The sequence below is a fragment of the Dermacentor andersoni genome, chromosome 1, assembly GCF_023375885.2.
Source record: "Dermacentor andersoni chromosome 1, qqDerAnde1_hic_scaffold, whole genome shotgun sequence".
Taxonomy (NCBI): Eukaryota; Metazoa; Arthropoda; class Arachnida; order Ixodida; family Ixodidae; genus Dermacentor; species Dermacentor andersoni.
This window is the reverse complement of record NC_092814.1, coordinates 52,514,645-52,535,317: the sequence shown is the minus strand read 5'-3', so window position 1 is coordinate 52,535,317 and position 20,673 is coordinate 52,514,645. Positions and strand designations below refer to the sequence as shown.

Below are 20,673 nucleotides of genomic sequence, written 5' to 3'. Positions count from 1 at the left end.
TTGCGTACGGAATATTAAGGTATGGCATCACAATTTTCGCCTTCTGTTCTGCGCGTTGGGAGAGCCGGGTGGACGCTCTTTTAAAAAACATGCTCCGAAGTGTAGCGTATAATTCGCCTCTGCTTTCTTGTAGAAACATATTTACCGCCGTAGGTTTTCCTTCGTTCCGCTTATTGTTTGTTGAAACAGTGGTATTACGTCATTTTTGGAACTCGGATTTCAAAGTTGAGCATAAACCTGTGCGAATGCTCCGTTCGGGCTTGCGTTTCACTGTGCCTCGTTCCGCAGTGAGATACGGTGAGGCCCGGCAATGTGTGTATGTTCCTAACCTGTTTAAGAATCTACCAGAGGGCATTTTCAAAGCAACTTCGAAAATATCACTTCGAAATAAGATGATACGTGCTCTGTAGGCTAAACATGTTCCATATTCCCATTGCTTGGCCTTCTTATCTCAGGTAACTTTTATGAGGAAATTGTTTCAAAGATTCGAATTCTTGCATTTTGTGTTGTATGTTTTGTTCGTTTTATGTAAGCTTGAACTCTAGGTACTGCTGCAATAAATTTGCGCAGCCAAATGTAATGTCGCGCGCTTTATGTAACAGCGTCATTTTTTTCTTTGATATGTGATTGTTTTCCTATTTCAATGTATTGCCTTGCCAATTCTGCAGGGCCATGTCCCACAAGCCCTTGTAGGCTTAGACAGGCCTGATTATAATGCTGTATATGTGTTTTGGCAATAAAGATATTATTATTATTATTATTATTATTATTATTATTATTATTCCTCGATTTGCCCCTTGTTCGTATTAAGCTTCCTAGCTGTTAGTCCTCCTGCATTATCTTGTTATATGTCGTTGCTAAGGTGAATACTGGATGCTGAATCGGTGATTTTTCCGGGCCAAGTCCCTCAAGCCACTGGTGGCTTTGACAGGCCCGTTTATTGTACTTCGTGTTCCTTTGTGCTATTATTATTATTATTATTATTATTATTATTATTATTAGAAGCTGCTATTGTAGCTCTAGTGCACAGCTGTGCGTGATTGTCAACGAACTATCTGCCTTTGTCTATAGAGTATCCACTGGTGTGCCCCAAGGTTCAGCGTTAGGTCCGCTTCTCTTGTTATTTTTCATCAATGGCGTTTCCTCGACAATCCAGTAGCCTTTATTTCTTCTTTACGCTCACGACATCACACTTTTTAAGGAGATTCACACTACTGAGGGCTGCCGTTCTCTGCAGTCCGACCTATTTTTCTCTGAAAGGTGCCAGTTAAACGGACTGACTTTAAATTCATCTGAAACGAGAATTTTGTCGTATTCCATCGCGTAAAACCTGTAAAACAGTCTACTTTTATTCTGTTGACCGGGCGGTGTTTTAATAAGTCAATCAAAGAACGTCTATTGTTTACAAAGGTAGTACATATTGGCCATAGTATACAGAAGGAGGTCCCATAGCTCAAGCCTGCAAGGGAACCTCCTGTTTTGAGATGCATGAAGAGAAGTGAGTAATCAACAGTGATTATACCTTATCAACGACTTATAAGCACAAGTATTATACATAATTCAAAGAAACAGAAAAAGGTAGTGTAAGGACCATCTATTAGAAACGGGATTAGTTTTCTTTCTTTATTGCATCAAAGGATGCACGTTATATTATATCGTTTAGTCCGTTATTCCATAATGTTACTGTTGCAACTAGGGCTTTGTGTCATTCATAGTTACTGTATACTTTTGGTAGCATACTGTTGTTATTCAAAGCAAACCTGGTGTTATTGGAATTGTAAAGGGATACGTTGTCCGTTACATTTATTTGTCATATACATTAAAATAACTCAATAGTGTCAAATCGCACAAGGAATTCGAATAGCATTTTTATTCAGCGTGTTCGGAAAAAGGTAATGAGTCTATGTTTAAACATCGTTTCCTGACCTCGTGTACCAACTTTTCAAGTCTGAGTAATCATCGTATACACTTCCGCCACTTAGCTGCAGACGTAGTGCACCGACGTCCTCTTATGCAAAATAATTCCCAGAATTATTAAGTGTTCCGTTCTACTATAGCTTCTCTTTCACTGAGGGTTCTGCGGATGAGTATACTTGGGAATACCTTCCGCGTTCCTGCAAATTTCGGCACACTCACCTCTCAGAGGAATGCGCTGTCACTTTCTCCATGTTTATATCTTTCAAAACGTGTTGTCTTCCTTTATTTCCGAGCTTCCTACTTTTTCTTCAGTCTTCTTTTTGGCTATGCTCCTGTCCTGTCTTCTCATAGTTTCTGCCTTCGTCCGTAGATGCGCTGTCTCTCTCAGTAATGTGGTATTACAGGATCGTTACTAAATATGATGCCATTTATCCCGCTCTTTCTGGTTTTTCGTTTTTCTTTTTATCTTAACATATTGAGATTTTAGTTGTGCTGGGGTGCGCTATGAACAGAACAACACAATATGGCACAGTGATAAAGATGCGGGAGCGCTCTAGCTACTGACGTTTACGGAAACTCCCCGTGTTCATATATACACATCGCTGCACAGCCACTTGACGCGTCGTCCTATCTATATTACTTACGAGTCAAGAAGCAAAACAATACTAATAGCCATCTGCGTAATTGCACTAGTACTACAAAATGTTTATTTAATGGCGTCAATTTAAAGAAAAGCACATGGAACATCGCACTATAGTTTATGGAAGATCGATCTGTAAATACAGAAGTGGAGCGCTTCTGCGAGTTGCGCAGGTGCTCAAGATAACTCCACCAAGCCTGATAGACGCGGAGCAGCGCAATACGACAATACGACCAAGAATAAGAGATCGACACACAGCGCTAACTTGCAATGAAGTGTATGCGTAGGCGCTGTGTGCGTGTCTATGTTATTCTTGGTCCCTGTCGTATTGCGCTGCTCCGCGTCTGTCGTGAATCTAAACCAACTAGACAGGCAACGTGCCGCACAAAGCAACGTACTCATAGCATCCGCCCCGTTTGCTAATAGGCTCGAACAAGCCCAGTTGCTCTACACGCTACCCGCGATTTCCAAACGTCTGTTCGAACTAAAGAAAAAAAATACACGTGGCATTTCCGCGTTTCATATTGGTGGTACGGCCATTTCCGCTGGCAGCGAGATAAACCTGAGAGCTTACTTTTTTTCAGCAGTGGCACTTAGTTCAAAGGGCCATGTAAGACAATGTATTTCGAATCATGTGCATGCAGTTTGTAATGCGATAAATCAGCGCGACTGTTGATGCGTCGCTTCTGAAAGTGATGCACTTGGAAAGGGCGCCGCGTGCCACGATACAGCTGCGCGGGCAACACTTTTTTACATCATCGTCTCTGGTATACAATGCCCTGTTCAGATGGCCAGAATGTCTAACTTCTTTTTTCGCAGTTATATGCAGACTACTGAAGACGACGGGTGGTTTCATAGATGTTGCGTAAAGCCGGTATGATACAGCCTGTGGGAAGGATAACATGAAGCCTACAGACAACAACGGAGCAATAACCTGCACGAGCACATCCAAAGATTACCCCAGTCTCGTTAAGAGCTTTCCGCATACTTCACAAAATATGTCGCTGCCATTAAAGATCGGTGCGTGTCCTTTTTGCTGCGGCGATAGTTTGTTCGCGTAATTAGGAACGCCTTTGAGATATTTTGCCATTACGGCGGTTCTATGTTGCAGCCCTGGACACTGCTCACGCGTTTCCTAACTGTACAACTGTTCTTCCTATGCATCACTTTCTTCTGAACATTCATTGATTTAAATTGATATAGAGATATTGCTAAATGGCTCGAATATATGCTCTGTAGTGCACACAAGTGAAGTGATGGACCTGCGACGGTGCGCATGACGGACAGCAGTGATCCCATCTACGATAAGCTAATGATAAGTGCTTACTGTGACTTACGGCTACAGCTAAAAAAATGTCTCGGAAGGCTTCACGTCGAATTAAATTTCCTTTATTGTGCCTGATAGGACATATGAAGATCATACAAAAGATGCTACGTGGCAGTTGTACATTAATAATTACAATGGTTCGTGTGCAATAAGGCTTTTACAGAGACGAAATCGTTATGATGAACCAGCCTGCTCGCACACTTCACACCGTCATGAAGGCATGTGCAAAGTCCAAGGCGCACATTGCGTCGACTCATCCAACCACAGTAGTCGAGATCGCTCCACGATCCCCCGAAGCAGGAACCCACGTCACGCACAAGAATGCAATAGATGTACGTTCCACTCCAAGCCTGCCGTCTTGAGAAGCAGAATCCACGCCTCCATCTCCTGGTTGCCACTAATGGCAGTAGCCTCGACGACCACCACGAAAAGGGTTTCCATAACTAGTTGCGCTGCGTCAGCATATGGTATATAGCCGAGTGTTAGCTCATCTGTTCCTGTTGGGTTCCGACCTCTTTCCGACACTTCCGAAGATGAGCGAGCGAATAGCCCCTCCATGTGTCACACAGTCTTCGTAGACACTCACACCAGTCATACCGGGACATGATGGCGAATGCTGCGCGATGACCGTGATCGTGTCGCCATCATCGTCTTCAGGATTGCTCACTGAAACAAAGCCAGTGGAAGGTGGCGGAGTCTCCTCGGTTGTAGTTTTTGGCGATAGTGGTGGTGTCTCCTCGTCGATCTTGCCCTCTTCCGCCATAGCACCCTTCTCTGTCTACTGTACTTCAGCAAGTGACGCGCTTTCGAGGGTGGAGAATCGTCCACCTGGGTCGGTGCGCACAACTCCTCGCTGTATACCCGTCACCGGCATCGTTGTCGCAACATGGCTGGAACGCCTTGCACAGGAGGAAGCTGAGCTCTGACGGACCCGACGCGAGGTGCCGGTGTCTTTCCTCTGGCTGCGTGGGAGCGCACACTAAGTCTTCCACCACGTTGTCTTCGCGAGTTTCGTCATTGAATGACTGTGTGGCGCCGTTCAGCCTGCCGTGCTCATCCTGGTCGACGTCTGCTGCATACGGCTGTGTTACTGCATTCAACCTCTGATCGTATTCTTGCTCCATGTATTCTGCCATTTTGCCAAGGAAAAGCTCGAGGCTCTGCCTAATGAGCGGCGGCGAAAGCTCCAATGCGGCCACGACGTTCTTGCAGAGACATCTGTGGCTGGCTTGGTGGAGGCGGGGGATGCAGAAATAGTTCCGTTGAAGCCGATGGTGGAACACGTCGAGACCCAGTGACAGCAGCAGATGTTCGCTCAGCTCGCCTGTCTCGAGCGCCAGAAGTGCAACCGCTGCGAGGGCCTGAGCAGTGTCCCCATTCTGCATTTTCGCAGCCTCTACGACGTCACCCTGGAGACACGCAACTGCTGCGGCATGGACTTGCACGACACTTACGCAACTGTTGCCAAAAAGGCGAGAGGCGTAGGTGGCAGCAGCAGGAAAGGCAAAATGTTGTGGCGCGCCGCAGGATAGATTCCGGTCCGGCGGCTTGCTGTGTAATGAGCTTGCAGGTGGTCTTGACGTAGGCGGAGGTGAGCTGTAAAGCAGTTCTGTGAATGCTGGAGTATTCGTGCTGAACGAGAGGCGAACGTGCGTCGGTGGTGGCCAACGGCAACCAGTCACGTCATTTAGGCATCTGGGCGCCGAGAAGCTCACAACAAGCTGCGGGTGGATGTAACTAGCTGCGGCCCACGCCGTGCACACGGCCCGTTGTATGGGCCGCAGCAGCGCTTGGCCCCATGGCTTGGTGCGTACTGATAGCTTCGGAGTGTCAAGCATGCTTGTCCGTGTGGCAGCACGTTGGTGATGCGCAGACGCAGATCGTTGTTGCTGCCGAGGAAGGCCAAGTTCAGGCGTCGTGAGAAGCAGAATCCACAGCTGCTGGCGGTGGTTGCCGTCCCTCGAGGCGGCCTCGGAGAACGAAGCGAACAGGATTCCTGTAGCTAGACGTTGGTGACGCGCTGACGGACGTTGCTTTTCTTGTCGGAGAAAATGCAACTCAGACGTCTTCGGGAGCAGAATCGACGGATGCAACTGCTCGTCGCCATCAATGGCAATGACTTCGACGAACGTCGCAAACAGGATTCCCATTGGAAGTTGCACTGCGCAAGCACGATGAGAATGCGCTGACGGAGATCGTTTTCGCTGCCGAGAACGCCAAAGTAGTGCTCAGTGGCCTGAGATGGGTGGATGCCTAGTAGGACCAAGCGCCAAAGCTCCGGTGTCTCGCGGCCTGTCACGAAGGGGCATCGAACATTCTCGCTTCTCCTGTATCTGTGCAGCGGCTCCGGCAACGCAGACACGTCCTCACATTCGGTGATGTTCAGGCTTTGTGGATCCTCTGGCCGTGGCGATGCTGCCTTATGTCGCTATTGATCGCGCGCTACCCCAGTGAATCAGGATGACTTTCTTGTTGGACAAGAGCTTAAGCTACTGCTTGAAAACGGCGATTCGATGAATGAGCGTCAACTGCACGAGGACGCGCGGGTCTACTTCTTTCTCATCGTTTCACGTCTCGTGCTCGGCTGTGAAGAAGTAAAGAAAAATTCACGCAGAAATTTATGTGTTAGACCCGCCGTGGTTGGTTAGTGGCTATGATGTTGTGCTGCTAAGCACGAGTTCGCGGGATGGAATCCAGGCCACGGCGGCCGCATTTCGAGGGGGCTAAATACGAAAACACCCGTGTACTTAGATTTAGGTGCACGTTAAAGAACCTCAGGTGGTGCAAATATCCGTAGTGCCCCACTACGACGTGCCTCATAATCAGATCGTGGTTTTGGCACTTGAAACGAAAATTTAGTCACAATTTAAATTTTCTTTTGTTGTCTAAGTATAAGTAAGCGTTGTGCGACTTGTTCATTTGCACAGAGCCCGGTGCATTAGCCATGTTATGGAACTTGATCCGACCAGTATAACCCCTTATCAACCCTCATCGATCGTTCGCATACCGTTTTTCATAGCGAACATGGTAAAGTAGGTTTAAGATAGAGTTCCATGCCGCAATCCAAGCCTGTACCTTTGGTGGGAGTCGAAGCCATGACCTTTGGTGTTAATTAAGGTGAACTAAGGTTAATTTATCGAAGCTATTGCGAAACCACCAGTACATTTTCTGAGGGAGGTATGTAATGATTTATTGATGGTTCGGATGCTTGTTTTTAGCTCGTTCTTTGTTGAAACGTACGGTGTTCTGCGTGTTTTATGCGCGATTTCAATGAATGTATGCACTGTTCGCTTCACTTTGCTGAGCCCTTGTAGCCTCTGCCTCAAGGGGGTATGAGCTATTTCATTTTTTGCTTGCTTACGGGGGTGTGAGCCATTCATTGTCTTACGTGATGGACCAATTTCTCGTTGGGTAGGTATAGAAATGCTGACTCATTTAAAAGGCTATGGCTCTCACCATTACGGTTTTCCTCGTAACTCATTGTGGAGTTTTGGGACATTAGACCCCGTAGCTGCTGTAGGAAACCATTCAAGCGCCAAGCGTCTCAACGCTCTGCATAGCTCGAGGGAAGCGGGAGAAAGTGCTGTTAGGCAATTACAGGCAAGAGTTCGATGCCAATCGGGCTGCAGCGTGGGGGGAACTGGTTCCAAACGAGCAGCTCCTATTCGGTATAGCAGACGGCATCGACACGCCTAATCTCGAGGAGGTAGAAAAACAAAGCGTCGATTTAAAATCATTATTCTCATGACGAGGAATATTTGATGGAATATGAATATTTATCTCTCGGCGTAATTTCGCAGAGAACAAAGCCGGTCACCCGCACAATTCTAGTGCTTGTAGGATCAGTGAAAATGGCTCTACCTTGATTCTTCCGCTTCGCGGCCATTCTGTTGTCCACACGGTGCATGAGAACATCAGCTGAAAATACCTCAGCCTCGTTGGGACACTTAAGAATACTTTCCGTATGGTTTGTAATTAGAAAAAAAAATTCAGTGCCATTCTGCTGTGTGAAGGTGGATGACCAGCGAAGCTGTGTATGGGCTTTTTAATGGCGAACTCTCCATTGCTGGGCTTCAAACGCGGTGTGCACATAAATGGAAGGCGAGGTGCGAGTAGTCGCTCCTCCACGATGTTGAGCCTCGGAAGACAATGAGGCACCGGGGGGTATAGATACCCATGTATTCTTGCAAATCGCCGCACGACGTCTTTCGCTAACGAATCCCGGCACCTAGGACAGACACGCACCTCACCGCTCTCCGAGGGGACACACTTCTCGTCCGTAGTCTAGGCGATCGTGCGTTGGTCGACGTCCCACGGTGCAGTAGTGGTTGTGAGGTCACTCGAAAACCAACGCAGACATAGCCGACGCGCGTCAAAGTGTAGTATCTCTTCCTATAAGCTTAATATCTGATACAGGTTGTATTGGGACCTAAGATATTATACTTATGTTTACAAGTTGGTGGAGTGCTTAACGCCTACTGCACCTCCGCCGCGGGTCGGTCCGGTATTGCACTATCTTCGCGATCGGTCAACGTATGGGGGGAAATTCTCGATCTGTACGGCTTGATAGACGAACTCAATTTTTCCAGAAGCGAGCCATGTAGACCTTTGCTGTAATAATTGCCGTATTTCTGTTTTGTTTCGCCGCCTGCTGCGTTAGTTTAATGGTGTTGCGCCGGTAAGCTCTAGGTCCTGGGTTCGTTCCCGGCCGCGGTGGCCGTAGTTCGAAAAGGGCGAAGCGCGAAAAAAAGAAGAAGAAAGAAGATGCTCGTGTACTTAGAATAAAGCTGGCGGTGAATTAAAAAGCCCCGCTGGCCAAATTAATCCGGTACCTTCAACTATGGGGTGTCTCATAAACAGATCTTAGTTTTGGCGCGTAAGACCACTGAAGTTAACTGAAAATTTTGTCCTCGTCATTCAATCAGACGACTCTTCTAGATACTTTGCCACTACGGCGATTTGCTATTGCTACTATCGGCGCTCCTCGCATGTTTTCTAATCGTACACCTACTCCATGTGTGTCACTTTCTTTTATTGATATTTTGTTATTCTCTATACATTATGGCACGCAAGTGATCGAGTGGCGGGGGCTATCATGGCTGACAACAATGATGACGTCAGCGATAAGCTAAAGACATCGTGGTTTCTGAGAGTTACGCGGAAAGCCTAAAAAAGTATCTTCGAGATTCGTGCGTCCAATCAGTTTCTTTTATTGTCTCAAATAAGCGCAATGAATGACTATTGTGAAGATACTATGAGACGACTACACTTACGTATGAATGGAAGGTGTGGGCCAGTTTTATTAAACAGACAAAAATGTTTGCGATCAACGTGACTCATTGCGCATAAGACGGCGTCATGAAGGAATGCGCAACGTGTGAGGCCACCACTGGCGTCGACTGGTCTAACCGCAGGCTGTCTCGGACGCTCCGCGAGTCTTCGCAGCAGAACGTCACGCGACAGACAAAAAGTACCGTGACTACGCTTTGCACTCCGACCCCGCTGTCTTGAGAAGCAGGATCCATACTTCCTAGCTGCTGGTCGCTGTTGGATGCAGAGTATTCAGCTCCTGGTCTGGCGCCTTGTGCAGAGATGGTCACACCCAACAACGACGGTGGGAGGGAGCACTACGTCGAAGCAGCACAGAAGAGATACAGAGTTTACAACCAAATACAACCAAATACAACCAGATTTGACCCGCCGTGGTTGCTCAGTGACTATGGTGTTAGGCTGCTGAGCACCAGGTCGCGGGATCGAATCCCGACCACGGCACCCGCATTTCGATGGGGGCGAAATGCGAAAATACCCATGTACTTAGATTTAGGTGCACGTTAAAGAACCCCAGGCGGTCGATATTTCCGGAGTCCTCCACTACGGGGTGCCTCATAATCTGAAAGTGGTTTTGGCACGTAAAACCCCTTAATTTAATTTAAATTTTTTAAACCAGATTTGGGACGCAGAGACCGTCGTCAGCTCGAACCTGGTCGACAAGAACTCAAGGCAGCAGGTTGCCAACACTGCTGAGGTACTGCAGGGCTAAGATGCAAAGAACACCGCAAAGAATACCGAGAAATTGGACCGTCGCATACTTAGCATATAATGCCATCACTGGTGAATTCTAATTACAGGAAGCACTGATAAATAGATCAGCAGTTGGCGTGCTAAAAGAGGTATTATAAGCATACAGAATGAACTGTTCGTACATTGCACTTATTTTTTGTATCTTAGAAAACGTCCTGATGCCGCAGGCCATTACACAGCAAGTGAGAGTAACATAAGGAATTGTAAATAAGTAATTTTACCTGCGCCAAGAGAATGTACTTGATGCGACCAACTATTCCTGTTTTGCGAACAATGTTTTGGATCAGACTTGTATGACTATCCTAGGACATATTCGCAGAAAAGGCCGCTCGTAGGTGCCTAAAATGATAAACAAGTTAAATGGTACGACAGTTTAAAACAATATCTACATTTGAAAGGATTTCTTTGTTCTTTGGTCTCAAAATAATTGCCTTTATTTTGCTGTAATTAATTTTTACGCCATTCGGTAACGACCATACTGCTAAGTTTTGTACTTTACAATTGCCATTATATATGTATTAAAATTTATATAGGTTATTACCTGAAAAGAAAATGTTGGTGTTATCCGCATGTATAATAAGTTTTGCACTGCAATTATTACGTATACCACATCATCAGTGTATAAAGTAAACAACACATGACCTAATATACTCCCGTGCGGAACTTCGCAAACTGGTTTGATCTCTCGTCACCTTGGTTTATTACTTCGACGAATTGTTGCCGATGACATAGGCAAGATTTTGTTAGTTGCTGTATGCGACCACGTTTCCCATAATAATTAGGCTTTAATATTCGAAATTTGTGGTTAACTAAATCACATACATTTGTATTATCAACAAACATTCGAACTGTTATAGATTTCTTTTTAAACTGTGTTATAATGTATTCTTTTTGCTGAAGTAATGCCGTTTCTATGGATTTATTGTTGCAAAATCAACAACAACAACAAGTAGCTTTTCCAAGAGCCAAGTCGAGTCCCCAACTGTGCCTATAGTATTATGTCTGGAGCACATTGCTGACTTGTGGGTTAGTTCGGCGTCATATCTTTGAACATAGTGATTTGTTTCTTCGTCGGAGCCTACATTTTGAAATCTGAAGAGATAACCAAACAAAAGTGAGCTTTGTAGGAGCGTACCCCTCAACGGAAATCGGTATACGTTGGCCCGTCATGGTAAGAAAAGTTGTTCTTGCCTCAAAACGCCAGGCAGTGGGGCCCAACGCAAGGTGCATGCCGTTTTCAAAACTCACGCATTTAGAAGCGTGAGCGGACTGGGAAATGCTGACTTTAGTGACCATGGCTACGCATTGCTTGATATCGAACTTTTATGCACTATGTGCGAAAACTGTGGTGGGAACGTTCAGCTGTTAGCAAACATCAGAATGCGCTCAGGTGTTGCCTGCACTTGAGATATTGAATGCAGCTACACTGGTTGTCGCTGTCACATTTAATGATGACAGCATTGTCCGATGCAGTTTTCTGAAGTCATTCAGAATTGCATCAGGACGCTAGTCAGTGGATGAGTTACATAGCATTGACCAGCATTGACTTGATCCCATCGAAATGGCTACACAGAAGTGCACAAAAGAGGCCTCAAAGGCAAGGAAACAAATCAGGAAAAGAAAGAAAGTGTTTATTGCGACGAGTATCCTGCTGATGATTACTGAATGAGTCCATAAATTCGTATTTCTTCCATTTTAGTTGTGTAATAGACGTTTTTTTCACTTAAGTTCCGAGAACAATTGTCTCGGAACTTAAGTTTTTCAACATTTTCCTCATAATCTAAGCAAGCGCAAATGCGAAGAATTTTCTTTCAGTATTTAGTGCGCAAACTAGGAAATCTACTGCAGTACAATTATTGCGGTTGATTGGAGCATTATTGTTCCACAAAACATTTACTATTTAACAATGCCTAAAACTGAGCAAAGAAACAGTACAAAATTTGAAAAAAGCGAGCATAATGTAATTGGGCGAGCAGTACACTTCAACAAAAAGAAGAATAAATGCTGAAAACAACGATGGAATATATTTTTTCTAATACCTACATATGCTGAGCGACCTCTCTGCTTTTCTGTAACTAAATTCGTTTCTCATTTTTCTGTCTACATCTATAGAGAAAAAGGGTCTGCAATGTGACCTAAAGTACATGGTACGTATAGGGCCTAACCTCTTCTTTAAAATAATATGATATAGCATTCAGCTAACCGCTTTAAGAACAATTCGCCTCGCTAAAATTTCAACTTATCCATCGGAATACGCATTTCGATGGGGGCTGCATGCAGAAACACCCGTGTACCTAGATTTAGGCGCACATTAAGGATATCCCGGAGGGCAAAATTAATTCGGAGTTCCCCTCTACGGCGTGCCTCATAATGAGATCGCGGTTTTGAAAAGAAAAACACCATGATATATATTTTTTAAAATCGGTCTGCACTGCATAATAGTTGGTAGTAGTTAGTAGTTGTCATGAAGATGTTTTTAGACGGGATGAAAACGCGTTCCTCAGTGCAAGGAAGTATTAGAGCGGCAGTGGATTGTATTGCGGACGACCATGATATCAACGACAGGTTACCGTGTCATGCTTTCTGCGATTGACGCAGGCAGCGTAAAAAGATATCCCCGAGACCTGCGCGTCAATTCAAAGTTGTTTTATAGCATCGAATAAGGGCAATACAAAACAAAAGCGATTATTGAATGCGGGGAATTCACAAACGTATCAATAGTCCCTGTGGGCTAATACTATTAAACCGATAAAATGTCTACGATCTATCCGACCGCTCGCACATCTCACGGCGTCATCAAGGCACGCGCAGCGTTCCAAACTCATTTTGCGTCGTCTCGTCCACCAGTTGGTCGTCGCGGTAGCCCCACCTTCTTCCGCAGCAGTAATCCATGTGCCATGCAAAAATCCAGTGGCTGCCAGTTGCGCTCCGACACCGCCGGCTTGAGAAGCAGGATCCGCCCGCTGCTGTTGGATGCAGAGTTTTCAGTTCCTGTTCGTAAGCCGAGTTTGCAGATCACGATGGCAGGACCGACTATGATGTCAACGAAGCAGGGAATATATACATATACATGCCTGCAGGCCCGTGTTTTTCTGGATTGTCTTCCTTGCGGCTGCAAGCTCGTTTCCAAGACATTACAGCGCCAGATGACATATGCCAGTGTCTGGCGGCATTTCACTGCTTGTGCAGGATTCAGTGGCCTGCTTTCCATCTCGAGCACCATTATCTTCCTTATCAGTAGCAGTTGTATCAAGGTCTGCAATATCGCTTGTGCGAAGTAGGCGCCTCTCACGGTCTTCAGCAGTCACTCCTCTTTTATTAACATCCACACTTTCTTGCTGCTCCACAGGTACTTTTGGAGGGCTGCAAGTGATTACCATGCTTGAGTGTTTATTGGCTTGTTTAGATTCAATAACCACGCACTCAATTAGAGAAGTATCTGGAGAAATTGAGCCCGAACCTTTGGCGTCGTCGGCTTTTTCTATGTAAGTTAGTTTCTTGGATGCCTTGGACTGCGAGGAGGTTTCCAGCTGCTGCCGCTGCATCCATTCTGCCCTTGGAGCACTCAGTTCTGAGACCCTGTCGCAAGTAAGGTTCTTGAGACTCCTCCTCCTCCTAAGCAGCATGCTATACGTATTTCCTACACCGCCAGGTTTCATGCAGTCTTCGTAGAGAGTCGCAACGGTCATATCGAAAAAGGATGGTGAGCGCCGGGCTGTTACCGTGTTCGCGTCGCTATCGTCGTCTTCAGGATCGCTTTCCAGAAGAAAGCCGGGCGAAGGTGGTGGTGTCTCGTCTATTGTAGTTTTTGGCGATAGTGGTGGTGTCTTGTGGCTTCTGTTGTTCTCTTCCGCCAATGATCGCCTCTCTCGACAGTACTTCAGCAATACATCAACTTTGTGCGTTGGGAAATCCCTCTTTATCGGCGCGCAGATGCCGTAGTGGTCATCGCCGCAGCTATCGTTGTCGTAACACGGCTGGGACTGTTCCCATAGGACGAAGCTGAGATCGGACACACCCGACAGGAGGCACCGGTGTCCTTGCTCCGGTCGCGTGGGAGCATATACGCAGTTATCTTCCGCGTACTTTACCGCTTCGTCGTTGAAGGGTTGCGTCACTGCATTCAAGCTCTCGAGTTCATCCTGGCTGACGCATGCTTCATATGGCTGCATTGCTGAGTTAAATATTTCTTCTTCATCCTGGTTGTCGTCTGCTGCATGTGGATGTATTACTACATTCAAGCTTTCATCCTGCTGCCTGTATCCTGCCATCCTGCCATGAAAATGCACGATGCTTTGCAGAGTGAGCGGCAGTACAACTTCGAGTGCCGCCAGGAACTTGCACAAGTCTCTGTGGCTGGTTGCGTGGAGGCTGTGAAGGCAGAGGTAGCTTCGTTGGAGCTGCTGGTAGAGGAGTAGGAGATCAAGACCCAGCAGCATATGTGCACCCAGATCGCGAATCTCCTGATCCAGAACTGCAACAGTTGAAAGCGCTGAAACAACGCCGCAATTGCTCACTTGTCCAGCCTCTAAGCCACGAATCCTGCGGCGTTCGAGCCCATCGGAAAGCGACCGTGCGTCGAGGGAAGCGAACGACAACCAGTGGTACCTTTTCCGCATGCGGGTGCAGTGGAGCTCACCACAAGCTGCTGGTTGGTGGGAGTCACTGCTGGCGAAGCCTTGCAGACAGTGTTTTGTAAGCGCCTGAGCGCTTGGGCTCTGGACTCCATGGGTCGAAAGATCCGGAGTCTGAAGCATGATAGTGCGTGCTTGAGTACGCGGGCTATACGCTGACGCAGATCGCCGTGCTTGTTGCTGTGGGAGGTGCTGCTCAGCCGACTTTAGAAGAAGGGTCCAAAGCTGGAGCTGCTGGTCGCCGTCACTGGCAATGGCATCGATCAATGCGACCAACCGCATTACTGTAGCTTGTTGCACCGTCTCGGCTCGTTGGTGATACACGGGCGGAGAGCGCCTTCGCTGCCAAAAACGGCGAGGTCGTCCACAGTCGGTCTGCAATGGCAGTTGCACTGTAGATCCTTGCGCAGAAGTACCAGCTTCTTTGGGATGGTCTCGAAGACGCGTCAGATGTTCTTGCTCCACGTGCATCTGTGCAATGGTTTCACCGACACCCACCCGTTTTTCCAGTAGTCGATGTTCAGGCACTCTGGATCCTCTAGCCGTCGCGATGTTGGATTGTACTTGTATTGACCGCGTCTGATCCAAGGCAATCAGAAATACTTTCTTGTCGGACTGGAATGGTTGCTGCTGCTTGAAAATGGGATTCCATGAACGTGCATCACCTGCGCGAGGACACGCTGGAGCACTTCTTTCTCATCCTGGAACAGAGCGTGATCAGCTGTGTAGAATTTTACAACAAATTTTCGTAAAATGCTTTGTCTGTTGTTTGTATGCTGTGCATCTAGCACGTACTACGTGACTTTGCATATGTATATAACCTGGTCAGTGTAATAAGACATTCAATGGTGATTCCGGGCTTGAGCTGAGTTGAGTTGCGTTGAGTCGTCCGTTTCGTGCTGTTCGTTTACGAAGTTGTATGGTGTACTGGTAACTACGGGAATTTAACAGCGGTGCGCATGTTTCTTCCTGAATAATAAAATATTTCAATTGATCTCCAAGTGATAAAATATTCCGGCAGAAGTCAGCTGACGGTGACTGTGGACGTTAAAGCCATTTGATATTGATCTAGAAATGGATAAGAACAGACGCGGATATTCCCCCCCCCCCCCCCCATGTCTACTTTTTTGTAATTCCTATTTTTCGCCTTGAACTATTTGTTGCCATGTACCCGCTAACACGACAACTGATATTACTAAGCTTTGTAGCAATGTAGCTACACACGCCTACGTTAGGCACGTTCAGCGTATCTATCTAGATACCTAGCCTTTTATGTCGACCCCGTGATCCAAGTTGTCTGCTAGCTTGGACAACTTGGTATTGCCTCGTGGTCGTGATGCCATCGTGATCGTCGCATGGCCGTTATTGTATATTCGTCATCCGATTCTGATCGTGCCGTAGTCTTCACGCCGTCAAAGTCACACTGTCCTCATGCATTCATTGTTATACCATCGTCTGGGTGCCGCAGCAGTCGTTCCACATCATCCTCTATCAGCTCATATCGCCAGTTGATTCAGTTCATATGGTGATCATTACAGCTTCGTCATCCGGTTATCTTCAAAGCATCGTCGGTACGCCATCGCCATCACTGCGTCCTCGTCACACAGTCATCGTGATGACATCGTGTTCATGGCCGACTTTGAGAAGCGAGTACCATAGCAAATTGGCCGATACTGGCGATAGAGTATGTCGCATATAGCCGAAGCAATGGAAGTCTCAGAATGACCAACCAGTGCAGATTCTGAATAAAGGTGTCTTCAGCATTACGGTGAATAGCTACACTGCCTGAATGTTATTAAAGAAAACGTCGACAGCCACCGTGAAATGGGGTCTGCTGGAATCTTGCTAGAATCTCAAGTGGTTGGTCGTACTGTCCTTTCTATTCTTTCCGCTGTATGGGACATACACTGTATCAGCTGTTGGCCCACTTTGCAATAACACTCGCTGAAAGTTCGCCACGAGAAAGGGTCGGCCATGACCACGACGGCATTACGACGACTGTATGACGACGGCCCCATGACGATGATGCAATGAACTCGATGGAATTGCAAAGGCAGTATGACGACAACGGTACAAAGACAATGGGATGACGATTCTGAAATGATGACTACGGTCTAATGACGACAGCGGGACGAGCATGGCATAGGGACAATGGCATGTCGACGACTGTATGACGACGGCATGACGACGATGGCGTGACGACGATGATATGCAGAGAATCGGATGGCTAAGCTCTAAATACTACGGTATGACGGCGACAGTATGACAACGAATGCGTGATGACGACTATAGATTACGATCAAATGACGAAGATGACATGACAAAGGCGCATAATCACGTTTGAATAGCCAGAATATGATGAAGACGTAATGACGAAGCAGGGAAGACGTCGAGGGTACGACGAAGGCGGTATCTTGACTGTGGCTCCACGAAAATGGGATGACGTTTCTGAACTGATGACGATGTTACGAGGACAGCGTGAAGACAACGGCATGACGACCATTGTATGTGGTCCACACAAATAGTCAACTTGGGTCACTGGGCGGGCAAAGGTTAGATACAGGCACGAACATAGATAGATAGGTAGATTAATAGATAGGTAGATAGATAGATAGATAGATAGATAGATAGATAGATAGATAGATAGATAGATAGATAGATAGATAGGTAGATAGATAGATAGATAGATAGATAGATAGATAGATAGATAGATAGATAGATAGATAGATAGATAGATAGATAGATAGATAGATAGATAGATAGAATCGAATCAGGTATTCTAAGGCGCGATAATCATAGCACGGACGGCAGGTTTATGGATTCGGCGTCACCGACCGAGATCCTATCCACGCTGGGGACATGTACAGAGTTTTGTGGCTACTTCTTACTTTTTTTTTACAAAAGATCCCGATGTTTGTAGACAAGATGATGACGCCAGCAATAGACGACGCAAAGGTTGCATGAAGTGTTCTTAGCAGATGCCGCATGGAGAAAGCTGCAGGTATTCTTGTGACGCATACACTTATACAATCTGACGTGAAATACGCACTTAAAACTTTGATGCCAATGTTGTAATGATGTGCTTCGTGCTGTGAAAGTCTCCGGACGTCTCGTTTACGTAACTGTAGTATGTACATAGTCCCCGATATGTATCTCTTTCACTCGGTTTCTGTCACGACACAGGATTTATTTACGGCTTTACTCACAGTTGTACGACTTAATGTCTCATATGAAAAAAAAAAGAGTGCGCTACAAAAGCTGAACTAGGTACATCAGCCTATCCAGAGAAGGTCACAACAAATTTGTTCAGGTTTATACGGATACTTCATCAAAAATCGCTGTGTCCCTAGAAAAAAAGAAAATCGACAGCACACTTGTATGCCTTTGTAGAAGCACAGTCCAATTTCCAGCGAAGCTGTTTCTTTCGAGCGTTTGCATTACAAAGGCTAGCAGCATGTAATTAAACAACACATTTTGAAACGTTACTGACATCTGGTTCACCCGTATGAAACGTTTCGCGCTAAAAACGCATTCGAACACTGAAATAACAAATGATGATCAACGGCCCTACGTCCCCAACACACCTTAAATATCGCAAAAAAGTGGGCCGTACTGTCCCCCCCCCCACCCTTTTACATCAAACCTTATCTCCGTTTGGTGTAAATATACGATATTCTTTAAACATCCTTGCAACGCCCAGGAACGCTGTATACGAAATTTACCGAAAATATCATAATTATTAACCCACCCACCATGAACAGTGTTTACTCATCAACCATTAAACCTGCTCCCTATTGCCACGAAATTTAAACAAGGTGACGCGTCCGACAAGCGGAAACCTGCTACGAACCTCTTATGATGCGTTAAAAAAGGGAGATGAGATTGTTCAGTTATTACTTGCGAAATTCACAATTGAACGAAAAACGTTTCGCCCAGCATTAAACTTAACATGGAACCCAAATTCACCAAGTCTAAATTTAACGTCACTTAGTGTTCTTTAGTGATGCTGTTAGGCACAGCGGATAAGAGCGTTGTAACGCTTTCAAGTAGTTCTCGAAGGAATATTGTGGACAAAGGCTGTATTTAATTCTGAGATAACTAAGAGCACATGCAATTTAGCTTTTGCGTTCTCCCTATTTTTCCTTTTATTTAATTTTGTGTTGGTGGCTGCTATATGCAATTCTTCTAGAAAAGTAGGGGAAATCCTGCGCTATTGATAACACATTGATAAAGCTCGGGAGCGCTTGATTACATAAGTTTAATGCAAAGACCTCATTTATGCTGCACATTTGATCTTCGCCTACACGTCACCCAAAGCCGGCCTCATATCTCCAGAAAACATATACAACGTGTCTTGTTAGTTCAGTGAAGACAGCGCGGAAACCTGCTGCGCATGAAACGCATGAAAGCTGGCAGAAAACGGGTATTATGTAAATACTTCCAACAATTTTGTCATGACAAAACATCGAGCTTTATCCACACATGAGCACCAGGATCGCCCCTATTTCCAACAATGATGAACACACTGTCACGTACAGTTCTCTTAGGACTAAAAAATATTGTGGATAACGGTCGAGAAACACTTTCGGAAACATTATTAAAGAACTTTTTGCAGAACCCTTCTTTGACTCATATGTTTTGCAATTATGCCCACGCACACTTCATAAGAATTCCTCCTTACTTTAACATGTCAACTTTAAGGCGTGTTGAGTTCTTTCAGGAGATTAGGGAAACCTAGGAGGAATTTCGTAAAGTAAGCTTGTGGAACTTTGCAAAGCTCGAGCAAGTAATTTGCCACAAAGGCTGTTTATAAGCTATGCAGTTCAAATTTTCCGTACACATCAACCATAACATGGCGCCGATCTTCTCCGAGCATAACACAGCTTCCGCTCTTGCTTCTGTCAGGTGAGTGGAAAAGTGGCAAGCATTTCATATAACGCCTCTCAACATGGGGAAAACGAGCGTTAAGCCATTTTCACTTCGCCCTTAACAAAGAACACATTTCAATATGTGACTGCAATGCACGCCTAATATGTCCCCGTTTCGCTAAGATATAAGCTGCACTGTAAAATAATTTACACCCTTAAAACTGAAAAAAAGGGTGTTAAAATTAAATTATGGGGTTTTATGTGCCAAAACCACTTTCTGATTATGAGGCACGCTGTAGTGGAGGACTCCGGAAATTTTGACCTCCTGGGGTTCTTTAACGTGCACCTAAATCAAAGTACACGGGTGTTTTCGCATTTCGCCCCCATCGAAATGCGGCAGCAGTGGCCGGGATTCGATCCCGCGACCTCGTGCTCAGCCGCCTAACACCATAGCCACTGAGCAACCACGGCGGGTGAAAAAAGGGTGTAATTTGTCTATAACTCACACCCTTAGGGTGTGATTTATATAGGCGACACCCTAAGGGTGTCAGTGTAAATTGACGTTACGTGCAAATATTCTATAACTCACAGCATTAGGGTGTGATTTATGTAGCCGACACCCTAAGGGTGTGAGTTATAGACACATTTACACCCTTTTTCACTTTTAAGGGTGTAAATTATTTTACAGTGTGGGTGAATGATCTAGGTTTTTTCATGACAACGTGAGAACACGCATATAACGTATTCGAGCAATTCTGGTCACAATACGAGCTTTCAGGGAAACTGGTGCGTTTCGTAGTGTCACCACTAATCATGGATTGCATAATTATATAAGCAGACAACTATTTTAGATATATTGTTATCACGGCAATTTTCTATCGGTAGCGTAGACAATCTTCAGGCGTGTTCGTTAAGCACACACCTATTCATCCCGTTGATGATGATGGTGATTATATTATGATAAGGATAATCCTTCGAAATATGGCACCTACCCACCATGAGGGACGTGCCAGAAATCCGGTGAATGTACGTACAGGTAATTGTAGGAAATAATGACGATGTGGTAAAGCGAAAATTTGGAACAATCGAGGTATTATTTGGTCGGCGATGTTGCACAACCGGTTGAATATGTGCTCTTCAGTACGCGTAAGTGATCGAGCGGCGGTGGTGCTCATGGCTGACAACGACGATGGTTTCATTCATAAG

The 20,673-nt window shown here is 45.7% G+C and overlaps 1 protein-coding gene and 1 pseudogene across 2 annotated transcripts in view; both read left to right on the top strand.

The window, feature by feature from the left end:
* The window catches only part of Idua (alpha-L-iduronidase), a 355,977-nt gene that overhangs the window by 90,863 nt on the left and 244,441 nt on the right, over positions 1–20,673 (top strand). The gene's annotated exons all lie outside the window — the stretch shown is intronic.
* On the top strand, positions 8,243–8,422 carry LOC126546398 (U2 spliceosomal RNA; annotated as a pseudogene).